Here is a 14609-nt window from a genome sequence, read left to right as displayed (position 1 = left end):
CTGGAATTTACGTGAGAAAGATCGAACGACAACTTTGGAGCAGCCGAAGGACTAGCATGCTCTACAGTTGCGAGTACCGTATCGGTGGGCTCACGTTGCTCTATCGCAGAGGTGAAGAAAGCCAATGTTTTGTTCTTGGGAAGGCTCAGTGGCTGCTGGCTACAGTTAACCACCCGTAGGGGCACTCTGTGGGCGTCATTAACTGTCACGAGGCACGCGGCTGCCTTCAGGCCATTGCTGAGAGAGTCGACCGGCTCAAGCACTCCCACGGCGCCGCTCTCTACATCTGAAGGCACAAACGCGTACAAAATGTGCTCCGACCAAGGAAGGACGACCGCCTCCTCGACCAGCCGGACGGCAACCCGCGAATATACCTTCTCCAATGATCCCACTGTTTGACGGGTGTCAATATCGGTAATGCGAATCTCAGCCCCTCTCCTGTTCAAAAACGGAACTTTTGAGCCGCCCGCATTAACCTCTTCCTCAGAGAATGAGACTACTACCTTCCCTTTTCTCAAAAAATCCTGCCCTAATATACCTGACACTCCGTTTGGCAGAGACACCGTGTCCGGGCATACGTAGCAGGGGTGCTCCAATGCAATTCCGCCGAGAGAGAAGTGTAACCGGTAGAGTCCACTTATGCCAAGAGGATCCCCCGTTATGCCTACAAATTTGGTTGCCATACCACCAGACGCTTCCAACACCTCGCGGTCCCCCTTCCTTCGAAGCGTGTTAAAACTGCTCTCCTTAAGCAATGTCACCTTTGACCCCGTATCTATCAACAATTCCATACAACAACCATTTAACTTACAACGCACAACAGGGCATGCCTCGTCGGCCACACAAACTACCACCACCTCATCATCCACTGCTCCCTCCCGACGCTCCTCAGGCTGGGGAGGACTAACTAGTTTTTTGACTCGGTATCTGGAGCCCCGCTGTAGGCTTGCTTAGGGCGTGTCTCGCCTGCTTCTCTTTGTGGCTCCCCACGGCGCACGTTTTGGCAGAACCTGGCGATGTGTCCGCAACCCTGGCAAGCGAAGCATACGATTTCTTCAAAATCTCGCATACCGCGCCTGTAGCTTTGTGGCGGTCTCCGGTTTCCAGCGAATGGGCGCTGTTGAGCGCGCGCTTCAACCTGGCATTCTACCTGCTGAGATAGCAGCTGTTCTAAGCGATCTAACCGCTCTGTCAAGAGAGCAACCTCAGGGTTGAGCACCGCTCTCTCTAAGACGCGTACTCTCGCTGCGGCTGTCGTTAACGCCTCATTTTGTTCCTCATCCAATGCGGCCTCCACGGCTTGGTCGAAATTGCTCGGCTTGCGCGAGAGCACGAACCGGCGCATGGGGTCTTGCAGACCAGCCACGAACAAAGCGGTCATTTCCTCTTTAAGTATATCCTCCGCGTATTTCTTCTTAAGCTGGTCTCCTTCCTCCTCCCTGCTTAACGTATCGCGCGCTAAGCGCTGAAGCCGCGACGCAAACGTTCGCACGTCCTCCCCTACCATCTGTCCGGCGTCACGGAACCTCTGTACTCACACGTGACGTGGTTCAGTGTCAAAATGCTCAAACGCGAGCTTCTTAAATTCCGCAAATGATTTTGTGGATTTTACTTTTTCGTCTCGCCATGCAAAATCATGAGCAGCTCCTGCCATCTTACACCTCGCCATTCCCAGCATTTGAGCATCGGACCATCCCCCCATTTTCCCAATCTCTTCTAGCATGGAAAAGAAATCGCAGATTGGAACCCCTGTCTTATCTCCCGTAAACGTCGGAATGACGCTTCCTAATGCCAGCATGCTTTCTCCGAGCGACGGCTGTGGAGTGGGAGCTCCCTCAGATACAGTCATTTTTTTTTCAAGCCCTCCAGTGCCTCAAGCCTCTCAAATGGGGGTAAAAGTCCCACAATCAGTCCCGTGATTCCCTTTTGATTACAATTTTGAAGTCATGAATGTCACAGCATTCAGAGGACATTTGCTTTTGAGACCCCACTTCTGACACCAGTGTGATGACCCCCATAATGCGCAGGTCCACACGGGACGGAGAGGCAAAGAGACACCGTATGGCTCAGTTTAAACAAACAGGTATATTCAATAATTACACATGGATAAGGTTATACATCAGAGGCTGGGGCGTCCGAGCTTACGTGCCGACGACTTCATGGGGGCGATGGAGTGGCTCCGGAGTTGGGCTCGAGCGGTTGCTGGCAGAAGCTGCACGCCGTCGGGCTTCGGCACTGAAGGCTCTCTTGGCGAACGATGTCGTCCTCAGCGTGTATGCAGTAGAATTTCAATAGTCGTCCGTTTCTTCGAGGATGGTTCACAAACCCTTCCTCTAGTGTCGTTCGGCTTGGAAGATGAACAGGAGGCGAGCTTGTAGATGATGACAGCAGAGCATAATTTTACAACATACATATACAGAGAGTTAAACTGGAAAAAGCAGAACTGAATTTACAAAAGAACAAACTTTGCACTACTTTACTCATCGACCGGGCAGGTTAGTGCCTAAGTAGCATCACATTACATGCTAAGCATGGAGCCCCAGCTCAGACTGGACTGCATCCGTTTACATGTGCTTTTAAGCACTTGATTAACAAAGGACTAAGGGCGGTCATTTCCAGTGGCCCGCCCAAAGCATCAATTCTCCAATCCAAAATAACATGCGAGATGGGGACCACCCCTTTGGGTTGGGCTTAGCCTCGAACCCAGAGTCTGTTAACAATACAAACTAAATAAACAACAAAAACGCCACCACTCTCTCTCAAGTGAGAGTATACACAGGCTCTCTCTTCGGAGCTAATTCACTAGCGCCTGTCTTTCCACATTCTTGGCGAGTACTGCCTGTCCGCCATGACAGGTGTCCGTCGCGGCCCTTCTGGGAAGCTGTGGGTGCCTTCCCGGCGATAGCCCACGACAAGGGGGGGGGGGGAGGGAAAGAATGTCGTCTTCGCGGTAGCGCATAGCGTCGGCTGTGGTACGGCGCGCTCTGGCCCGCTGACAGCTCCCTTGTCCTGGAATGTAACCGGAAATTGGGGAGGATAAAGCCTGTTTCCCCGGGGCGGCGGCGGGTCCGGTTTTTCTGGTCGTCACTCAAAGAGCATGGCTGGGTAATTGATGATGCCGCTGTCACGGGTCTCCGTCTACGCTGCGCCGTCGAACGTGGATCCTCGTAGCACACACGGAATGTCACAAAGAGCTCTGTGTTCTGGCACAGTGATTGGGACGCTGCACCAGAATTATTCAGTAGGCTGCTATGGTCCACCTTGCCAACACGGTACCTAGGTGTGCCTTTAGATTGCTTTCGGGATCCCAGCCTACACTGGATAGAAGAAACTTGCAGAGCAAAAGATAAAGCTGACGCGTGGATATGGAGGCCACTATCAATGTTTTCCCGTGCATCTGTTTGCAATGATTTTTTGATCTCAAAGCAGTGGTACCTTATGAATGTATTGCGTGCGTCACTGAAAGCTATTCAAGAAATGAACCGTGTTTTTGCTCTTTATACTTGGGCATCGGCATGGGAGAAAATCAAGCCAAGGAATTTATTTCTTACTGTCAAAAGCGGAAGGATTGGCATGGCGCACTTGCTTTTGCATAAAGTTGTTTGGCGTTCATTTTCCTCCGCGATCAAAGTGATGCCTTTCTGAGAACGGTTATGCAACTGCGCTTGCAGAGGCTGCTGCCTGGAAGAATAGTTTCATGCGAAAACATGAATGGTGCTGTGGCTGGTTACTTGTGCGAGGTTGTTCAGTCGTGCAAAATCTTGGAAGTAAGTTTCTCCCCAGATTACCTCTGCAATGTCACGAAGAGAAAATTGTATAAAGATATTGTTGATGTGACGCTGCCGATACCTTTGTACTGGTCACCTCACTGTAGTGGTCCTGGGCAAGATGTTTTAAAGCGATTTAAGTTCATGCCCATTATGCCAGGAGTTAAAACATTCTTTTTCAAACTCCACACCAGTACGCTCCCTGTTAAAACATGGCTGAGTGATAAGATATTCGCGTCATGGGCGACAAATTGTTTATTGTGTAAAAAGCCTGGCACGATCGAACACGTTGTGACATTCCGTGTGTGCTACGAGGATCCACGTTCGACGGCGCGGCGTAGACGGAGACCCGTGACAGCGGCATCATCAATTACCCAGCCATGCTCTTTGAGTGACGACCAGAAAAACCGGACCCGCCGCCGCCCCGGGGAAACAGGCTTTATCCTCCCCAATTTCCGGTTACATTCCAGGACAAGAGAGCTGTCAGCGGGCCAGAGCGCGCCGTACCACAGCCGACGCTATGCGCTACCGCGAAGACGACATTCTTTCCCTCCCCCCCCCCCTTTGTCGTGGGCTATCGCCGGGAAGGCACCCACAGCTTCCCAGAAGGGCCGCGACGGACACCTGTCATGGCGGACAGGCAGTACTCGCCAAGAATGTGGAAAGACAGGCGCTAGTGAATTAGCTCCGAAGAGAGAGCCTGTGTATACTCTCACTTGAGAGAGAGTGGTGGCGTTTTTGTTGTTTATTTAGTTTGTATTGTTAACAGACTCTGGGTTCGAGGCTAAGCCCAACCCAAAGGGGTGGTCCCCATCTCGCATGTTATTTTGGATTGGAGAATTGATGCTTTGGGCGGGCCACTGGAAATGACCGCCCTTAGTCCTTTGTTAATCAAGTGCTTAAAAGCACATGTAAACGGATGCAGTCCAGTCTGAGCTGGGGCTCCATGCTTAGCATGTAATGTGATGCTACTTAGGCACTAACCTGCCCGGTCAATGAGTAAAGTAGTGCAAAGTTTGTTCTTTTGTAAATTCAGTTCTGCTTTTTCCAGTTTAACTCTCTGTATATGTATGTTGTAAAATTATGCTCTGCTGTCATCATCTACAAGCTCGCCTCCTGTTCACCTTCCAAGCCGAACGACACTAGAGGAAGGGTTTGTGAACCATCCTCGAAGAAACGGACGACTATTGAAATTCTACTGCATACACGCTGAGGACGACATCGTTCGCCAAGAGAGCCTTCAGTGCCGAAGCCCGACGGCGTGCAGCTTCTGCCAGCAATCGCTCGAGCCCAACTCCGGAGCCACTCCATCGCCCCCATGAAGTCGTCGGCACGTAAGCTCGGACGCCCCAGCCTCTAATGTATAATCTTAATCATGTGTAATTATTGAATATACCTGTTTGTTTAAACTGAGCCATACGGTGTCTCTTTGCCTCTCCGTCCCGTGTGGACCTGCGCATTATGGGGGTCATCACAACGTTTCCTTAGAGGGCTAGGACCCCATCTTTCTTTGGGATGTCCTCCAAAGAACGATTAAGAAAGATATTCCCTTAAACCCTTGCGGAATCCGATTGCTCTCAGTGCAAAATGAAGAAGTGCCCTATGATTTGAGTATGCTTCTCGGACTCCACGGTCTGTGGAACACACGAATGGTGGTGCGACACTCAGATGTCGACATTCGCTCTGCACGTGAAAATTTCATTGAGAGTGCTATTTAGCTACGTGAAGCTTTCAGGGTGCAGCCTGAGCAACCAGAGTGGGCTTCTGTTTTTGATGATTTGGTTCGTTTGAAAAGATTTTAATTCCTCTGCACCGGCTCAAGTGTAGCTGAGGTGCTTATTTGTTTGTTTCAAGGCAATAAAGAACAAAAAAAGAAGTACCCTTATAGCTCAGTGGCAGAGCGCTGGTCTTGTAAACCAGCGGTCGTGAGCTCGATCATCACAGGCGGCTGAAGTCTCTCAACAATCTTTTCTTTTCTGTAAGGCAAGCATGAATACGCTCATTAATGCGATGAGACAGAAATCCATAGTCACGACGCAACGAGAGGTGTGAGCGTTTCCCTAATGCCAGGCCAGTGTTCTTGCACTTACGCGAGCCTCGCAGGACCTGGCTCCAGTGAAGATGCTTCCGAGCATCTGATGGATGAAGCGGACGCAGAACAAGCAGCCAAAACAACTGGGCAAACAATTGTGAAATATGGACCTATGTTGACGCCTCTACAAGAAAAGGTGACGATGACGGCCAGTAAAGTAGCAGCTACGGCATTAGTGGAGCAAGGCTCTCGACAAGACAATGACAAGGTGACGGACCTGACGAACGTCGCGGATGACCGCCCTGGCAGCGTGGAGAATGATGACAATGACGCCATGGACACAAAGAAAGAAGAGGCCGTTAAGACAGCTGTGAAACGGTCGCATGACTTGAGCGTCGGCGAGAAGCTGCAGCCTGATGGCAATGATGAACCGCCGCCGAAGACACCGGTAGTCAAACGCTCGACGCTAAAGCCACGGCCGAACTTTTCCGCCGACACGCGGCAGGCGGGTATACTGCCTCCATAGCTCCAGTGTGAACGTGTTGGTGTTATCAACTCTTCGTCGATCATCTTTAAGATGGGCAGGCAGCGAATATGTGTCTGTGTTCGGGAAAAAAACTCAAGAATACTCTTTAGACGTGCTTCTGAACGCCACCGGACGTTTCTCTGGGAAGCCGCATGTGCATGAGGACGCTGCGGACCATCAATCGACAATTCGCATCGCTCGTACGCGTCTCGGGGACATAGCTCAGCACCTTGGACTAGGCAAGTCGCCCTCCACCCTCGCCTCATGTCCAGAGGTACGTACCATATGGCTCCTGTACCTAAACTAGATGGCTTTGACACCTCTTGGAGCGTTGCGTATTGCAACAATTAATGTCAGGGGTCTGGCTTGCAAGAGGCGTCGGTACCAACTAAGCCGGTTGTTCGTCAACAATGAACTAGACATAATAGCCGCACAGGAGACGAAAGTTGAAAGGCAGGAACAGGCGGACCATATGGTGCAGCCTTTTACGAGACACTACAAAATTTGTGTGTGTCATTCGTCTGGCACATCGGGTGGTTGTGCTGTATTTATTAGGAATTCTTTGGGGACTGTCGAAAAAAGGTTTTTTTGTCAAACTGTGGCCGTTTGATGTGGTTGAATGTTTTTGCAATTTGCTGTGGAAGGACATATTTGCGTATGCCCCTAACAGGAAGAACGAGCGCAAGGAATTTTTAAAGTGCCTTGAACACTACGTGTGCTGTGAGCGGTTAATTGTGCTTTTGGGCAATTTTAACTGCGTATGTAAAACAGAGGACTGAATTACAAAAAGACTTCTCCGTGGCAAAAGTGCGGAATCGTTGAATTCGATTGTACAAGAAAATGGTTTATATGATCTTGCTGAAGTTCTTTCGGTAGCGCCGCATTTTACTGACTATCAGGGTGAAAGTGACGCAAGACTTGACGGGGCGTATGTGTCGCTTGATCTGATTCATTTGCGCAACAGCTACGAGGTGAAACACATGTCATTTACCGACCACAGCTTAATTACGTTTACCCTGGGAAAATAAAAAAGAAATCTCGGTTCTCGTGGCAACTTCGGAAGTTTAACGCACAGTTACACGAGGATGAACGTTTTGACATTAAAGTTAATGAATGTATTAAAGCATTGCTATCAGCAGAGGCTGGGAACCGGGAAATTAGGTTGGAAGATTTCAAACAGCAAGAAGAAATAATCGCGATTGAAAGAGCAAGCATTATATGCCACGACAAACGTGTTGAAGAAGAAGAACTACATTGCCAACTTGACTTGCTCGTAAGCCTGGAAAGTTCCAGCCGGGAAGATAGTGGAAAAAATACGAGAAAGAAAAGTAAACTTGAGATTATCGAACAAAAAATAAACAAGTATACAGCTGCCTTGATACGGGCGCGTGCTGAACGTCTCTGGCTTGACCAAGTGCCTACAAAACGCTCGCTTAGGGTTGAAAAGTACGCGACTCAAATGCAAGTTAAACAAATCGGGTACAGAAACGAGGTAACGAATTGTCGGAAAGTGATTCAGTTAGGTTTTGTTGAGCGGTATCGGGAATTGTTTGGTCGACGTCGGCTTGAAGAAGAGGGGTTTTACAGACACGTTCTTGTCACGTATGCCAAAGCTTGGAGACGAAATAAAACAAGGGCAGGAGGAACCAATCAGCGTAAGCGAAGTCGGAAGAGCAATCGAAGAGATGAGTGCCGGAAACTCAACTGGACCTCACGGCCTATGTAGTGATTTTTATAAGAGTTTCAAAGACGAACTCACCCAAGCTCTCCACTGCGTCTTCAATAAAATTTATGAAACAAAGAAAGTTCCACCATCATTTAAAACAGCACACGTGGTTTTAGTACCCAAGAGTGAGGACCAGGTTAAGCTGCTGTCCGTTGGGGCTTATCAGCCGCTAAGCATGAGTGTGCTAATTGATGCGATGAGATAGAAATCCATAGTCACGACGCACCGAGAGGCGCCAGCGCTTCCCTAATGCCTGCTCCGAAGAAGCTGCTGTAAGAAGCGCCGCTATAGCTCAGTGGCAGAGCGCTGGTCTTGTAAACCAGCGGTCGTGAGTTCGATCCTCACTGGCGGCTAAAGCCTGACCATCTTTTTTTATTTCATTAGGTAAACATGAGTGTGCTAATTAATGCGATGAGATAGAAATCCATATTCAATATGCACCGAGAGGCGCGAGCGCTTCCCTAATGTCTGATCTGAAGGAGCTGCTGTAAGAAGCGCCGCTATAGCTCAGTGGCAGAGCGCTGGTCTCGTAAACCAGCGGTCTTGAATTCGATCCTCACTGGCGGCTGAAGTCTGACCATTTGTTTATTTAAAAAGTTTTTAGCGGGAAAGGATTTCTTTTTACCGGGGGGATCGAACTGCTTAACTTTAAACAAGCAAGAAACAATATACCATGTTTTTTGCATTGCTGGGAAGGGGTTTATTTTTGGGATGTGTTACAAAGAACAATAAAGAAAGAGCTACCGCTTGACGCGCAGGGAATTCGTTATTTAAGCACGGATAATGAGAATGGGATACCATTTGATCTTATAATGCCCTTGGGCCTCCACTTTATATGGCGCTCCATAATGGCAGGCTATTATTGCGATAAAGAAGCACGACCTGCCCGAATTTATTTTCGAGAAAGAATGGACTGCTTTCTGGCCATCCAGAAAGCCGCTGCGGAGCCTCCCGAGTGGCTCTCAAGACTAGAGCCGCTCTGTATGTCACGTGAATTTTCATATGGCGAAGCCAGACTCATGCTGGCTGACCACGACAGTGTCGTAAGTACATAGCGTTTTGTGTGTTTTTTGTTAAGTGTTCTTGGTTAAATGTTATGGACCAAAGCCAGACAATAAAAAAAACAGTGGCAGAGCGCTGGTCTTGTAAACCAGTGGTCGTGAGTTCGATCCTCACTGTCAGCTGAAGTGTGATATTTTTTTATTTTGTTAGGTAAACATGAGTGTGCTAGTTAATGCGATTAGATGGACATCCATAGACACGACGCTGCGACAGGCGCGAATACTTCATCGTATGCTCGCTCCGGAGGGGGTAGCTGTAAGAAGCGCCGCTATAGCTCAGTGGCAGAGCGCTGGTCTTGTAAACCAGCGGTCGTGACTTCTATCCTCACTGGCGGCTGAAGTCTGGCCAGGTTTTCTTTATTTTGTTAGGCAAACATGAGTGTGCTAATTAATGCGATGAGATAGAAATCCTGAGTCACGACGCAGCGAGAGGCGCGCTTGGTTCCTTAATGACTGCTCCGAAGGAGCTGCTGTAAGAAGCGCTGCTATAGCTCAGTGGCGATTATATTTCCGGACGCCGAGGCGAGCGGGCGTGTGTGTCATGGGCTCCGTAGGAGCGGCTTCAGCGGCCCAGCAGAGCCGCGGTAACAGGATTTCTGGCTGGGACGACCCGGATTACCAAGTGTTTTTGCCTCAGCTACCTACAGGGCGAGTTGTTTTCAGCACTCTTGTTTTGCATGCCGACGCTCGTGAAAGGACATACCGTGTTGAAAACTTCCATGACACACTGGCTAGCCTTGGCCTACTGTCTGAAGTTCTCGCCCTGGGGGCGTATCAGATGAGTCATGCATGGGCTGTAACCTTCAAAAACGGAGGCGGTGTGCATAAGCTTTTGGCTCTGAAGGAATTGATTGTGAAGGAAAGGCGGTGCGTTGTGATATATCCTAACAACCAAGCTTTGCGTATCAAGCTTCACTGGACGCTTCACAATGTACTGGACGATGACATACTGGCGGCGCTTCTGCCGTACGGCTGAGTGACGGACGTCTCCCGGGAACATTGGCGTGCTCAAGGTGTGCAAGACAAAGCGTCCTCGACACGCTCGGTTGCCTTAAATTTGAAGACGGGCGTCACAGTGGACGACCTACCCCTTCAGATCCGTGTTGCAGATGAACTGGACCTTGTGGTGCCCGGCCGGGCCCCGCTATGCTTGCGCTGTCGCGATACCGGCCACATTCGACGCGACTGCCGCGTGTCACGCTGCTCACTATGCCACCGACACGGCCACGGAGAAGAGCAGTGCGTGAAGACGTATGCCTCTGTCACGCAGAAAGCTACGAGTGACGTAGACGTCAACGACCTGCTGATCGATGAAGCCGAAGTTGAGGAAGCTTCGAAAGGAGCAGAGGAGAAGAGTGGCGGGGACGCGAAGTCTCCAGAACAGATGTCCGGAGGTGACCACAAGGCTAGTGATTCTCCGTCTCCCACTACTTCTAAACTGTAGCACACTGCTACGAACACGACTACGGGTGCAAGCTCTCTAAGTACGCACGACGAAAGAAATACTACGAATAAAGCTGAGGCAATGGACGCCAGCTAGACAGGCACAAGTGGTATGGTGGTGAAGAGAACTCATGACGGGTTAGCTACCCACGATGATCAACCAAGCGAGCCGAATAGCGATGAACCCCCGCCAAAGACGCCTGGTGTGCGCCGGCCGACGCTACGCCCGAAACCGAAAATCCCGCCAAATAGAAGTGTGGCGGTGACGCCCACTTAGCATACAAACTGGGTGCCGTCGAGGCGCCGGGCTACTACTGACTCGAAATGGAAGGAACAACTGCAACTACTAGCAACACATTCGAGCTACGGTTCAAGATTATACTGGGCTTGGTTTGCGTGTGCCATGTTGTAATTTTTCACCTTAGAAGTGAGAGAAAAGTGTCAGTCATGTTTGTAATGACATCATTGGTATCATGCTGCTTGATTCAAAATGGAAAATAACTTAAATTCTTCGCTACGCATAGCGACAATGTTAGGGGCTTGGCTGCAAGGCGACGGCAATACCAGCTTAGCCACCTTTGCATGGAGAATGAGCTAGATCTAATTACGGTACAAGAAACAAAGGTGGAACAACAAGAGCAGACTGATCATATGGTGTCACCTTTCACAACGATTTATAATGTCTGTGTATGCCATGCCGTTGGAAAATCTGCTGGCTGTGCTGTATTGATACGCAAAAGTGTGGGGATTATTGAGGAAATGATTACTGTGTCTGAAAATGGTCGCCTCATCGTCTTGGATTTTTCGTTGTCGGGAGAAAAGTGGCGTCTGGTGTGTGTCTATGCTCCGAACAATGTCAGTGAGAGATGAATTTTCTTTGAACACCTTAATCAGTATCTGCCTTGTGAAAGGCATCTTATTCTGCTGGGAGACTTTAATTGCGTTTGCTTTTCTGACGATAGATCTAGAGTAGCATACGTACATGATAGGAGCGCCGAGTTACTTAGCTCCTTGGTGGTGGACTATAACTTGGAGGAGGTGGGTCACACAATAACAAGCGGCGGGCGGCCGCAGTTCACTCACACCCAACAAGGCAGCCAAGAAAGGCTTGACAGAGTTTACGTGTCCATAGCTCTAATTCCTCTTTGCAATAGTTACCACGTTATACCTGTTTCATTCTCTGATCACAGCCTTGTGAGTTTCAACATTGGCAATAAGCAAAAGCACCTACGATTTAACTGGCACCTGTGGAAGTTGAACGCTAAACTGCTCAATGATGAACCTTTCGTTGAAGCAGTTGAGTAAAAACTAGGGCGGCTAGTGAATGATGAGTCAGAAAATTATTCGGCTGCCTGGGAACAATTCAAAAATGAAGTTAAAATGACAGCGATTGATACAGCAAGCATCAAGAGTCTAAATGAGATGAAGAATGAAAAAAGATATTAAAAGCCAACTAGAATACTTGCTAAACACAGTGAGTTTGGAGCCTGAAAAAGTGGCAGACGAAATAAGAAAACCCGAAAGTGAACTTGAGGTGATAGACAATGAAAGATATAAGGCAGCTATGATTCGTGCACGAGGCGAACGATTATGGCTCGGGGAAGCACCCAATAAATGCTCTCTGACGAGAAAAGGTATGCATCAAAAAATGAAGTCAAACAGATCCGCTATAAGAACGAGGTGTCGGGTGAGCAGGAAAAGATAGAACATGCGTTCGTGGAATATTATCGCGACTTGTTTAGCAACGTTACTCTTGTGCCACTTTCATCACATAATTCATGACATATATGCCAAAGATAGCAGATGACGTCAGAGACAGCTTTGAGGAAGAGAGAAGTGTTCGCGAAATCGAGGCCGCTATCGGCGAATTGCCGGCAAGAAAGTCCCAGGGACCAGATGGCTTGGGAGCCACATTTTACAAGGTTTTCGCCCATAAACTAGCATGTGTTACATCGCGTTATCACTGGGGCGTATAAAATAAGGCAGGGGCCACCGTCCTTCACGGCTGCTCATCTCGTTTTGATTCCTGAGAATGATGACCGTGCCAAGCTGCTGTCGGTAGGTTCATACAAGCCTATCAGCCTCACCAACACCGATTACAAAGTTTTTTATGAAAGTCCTCGCGAAGCTGGTGCAAACGATGACCAAGCACTTAGTTGGGCCGCATCAAACCTGCGGCATCAAAGGTAGAGCGATCTTCACGAGCACTCACGTAGCAAGAAATGTGTCAGAATGCTGTGACGACATGGACGGCCAAGTGGCCTTATTGCAACTCGATTTGGCGAAAGCTTTCGACAAGGTGTCACACGAGGTCCTCTTCTGCATATTGAAGCATGCAAATGTACGCAGCTCAATTTTAGACGGTGTAATGATGGCCTATCGAGATTGCTGTACCCAGCTCATAATAAATAAGTCACTAACACAAACGGTCCCAGTGCAATCTTCACTAAGGCAAGGTTGTCCACTGTCTCCCCTCTTGTTTGCAATATATGTCGAACCTTTTTGTTTAGCCGTAATTCACCAAACATCAATACGAGGTTTCAAAATGCCCTCTACTGAGGTAAAACTTTTGGCGTATGCTGATGACATAGCCGTATTCTGTCAAGATAGTTAGAGTGTGTTAGAAGTGGTCAACCTTGCTATGGCTTTCTGTAAGCTGACGGGCTCAGAGATAAACTGGGAAAAGAGTGTTGGTATATGGCACGGTAACTGGGACATCAAGCCAGAAAGGTTTGCTTGTGCGACATGGACAGGCACACCTCCGACGTATGTTGGTGTGCCTTTCGAGCATTATCAGGAACCCGCAAGGTACTGGAGCGATGCAACAGAGAAAATGAAGGAGAGGACGGGAAACTGGCACGGTCGCGGCCTTTCAGTGTTTGCACGTGCCTCTGCTTGCAATTTGTTTTTGAAAGCTAAAGTTTGGTATGGTGTTGCAAGTGCTGTTAATGGCCCGCGCAAATGTACAGAAAATGCATCGGGTTTTTGCTGTGTTTATATGGGACTCAACATGGGAGGGGGTGAGTCGTACCAACCTTTTCCGCTCAGTCCGCGATGGAGGCCTAGGTCTTTCTCATTTGTTTATCAGACAGATTGTGTCGCGTTTCTTTTTTCTGCGTGACCAAAGCGACAGTTTTTTGCGCACAGTCATTCAAGTTCGACATGCGAAAGCGCTTCCTGAATTTATTTTGACTACAAGTGATATAAGACATGTCGCCGTGTGACTGGTTACTTTCATGAAGTTGTTGTTTCCTTCCGCATGTTGCATGCAAGGTTTTCAATGGATTACCTATGTTCTGTCACGAAGAAGAAACTATACGTGGACTTAATTGAAAATCTACTGCCTACACCATTGTACAGGTCTGTTTACTGTGGTGGCCCAGGAAAGGACGTTTTAAAACGGGTTAAAGAAATGCCGGTAATACCTTCTGTCAAATCCTTTTTCTCTAAGCGGCACACGAACATACTCCCCGTAAAAGCGTGGCTAGATCAGAAAGGGATATTTGTACCCTGGACAATAAACTGCTTACTCTGCAAAAAAACAGAAACTATTGAACACGTATTTATTGACTGTAGGGACCCTATGATCCACTGGAACATTCTGCAGCGAACTCTTAAAAAACAACTACCAATAACGCCATACGGGATTCGGTTTCTCCCAGTGAAGTGTGATGAAGGCATTCCCTTTGATATGTTGATGCTACTGGGCCTCCACAGACTGTGGCAAACCCGAATGGCAGTCCGCCATGCAGATGTTACTGTTCACTCTGTAGGCGAAAACTTTATCCAGCGTATGATCTGCATGAGAGAAGTCTATCAGGCATTACCTGACCCCTCTGAGTGGATTAATCTATTTGACGATTTGGTGTGCCTGAAGATATTTTAACCCTACTCCTCCAACCGAAGACTGGCTGGTGTGTTTTGTCTGTACATTGAATGTGATCATACCGGTAATAAAGAAAAAAAACTGTTAGAAGCGCCGCTATAGCTCAATGGCAGAGCGCTGGTCTTGTAAACCAGCGGTCGTGAGTTCGGTCCTCACTGGTGGCTGATG

General features: G+C 48.6%; 3 non-coding genes across 3 annotated transcripts; all 3 read left to right on the top strand.

The window, feature by feature from the left end:
• The first annotated feature begins 8332 nt into the window (after positions 1 to 8332).
• Positions 8333 to 8404, top strand: TRNAT-UGU (transfer RNA threonine (anticodon UGU)). Its single transcript has one exon. It is a non-coding gene; the product is annotated as a tRNA-Thr (tRNA).
• A 973-nt stretch (positions 8405 to 9377) lies between these two features.
• Positions 9378 to 9449, top strand: TRNAT-UGU (transfer RNA threonine (anticodon UGU)). The gene has a single exon. It is a non-coding gene; the product is annotated as a tRNA-Thr (tRNA).
• A 5084-nt stretch (positions 9450 to 14533) lies between these two features.
• Positions 14534 to 14605, top strand: TRNAT-UGU (transfer RNA threonine (anticodon UGU)). The gene has a single exon. It is a non-coding gene; the product is annotated as a tRNA-Thr (tRNA).
• The last annotated feature ends 4 nt before the right edge of the window (positions 14606 to 14609 follow it).

Source organism: Amblyomma americanum, chromosome 6, assembly GCF_052857255.1.
Source record: "Amblyomma americanum isolate KBUSLIRL-KWMA chromosome 6, ASM5285725v1, whole genome shotgun sequence".
Taxonomy (NCBI): domain Eukaryota; kingdom Metazoa; phylum Arthropoda; class Arachnida; order Ixodida; family Ixodidae; genus Amblyomma; species Amblyomma americanum.
Note: the sequence above shows the minus strand (reverse complement) of the source record. Positions and strands in the feature narration are given on the sequence as shown.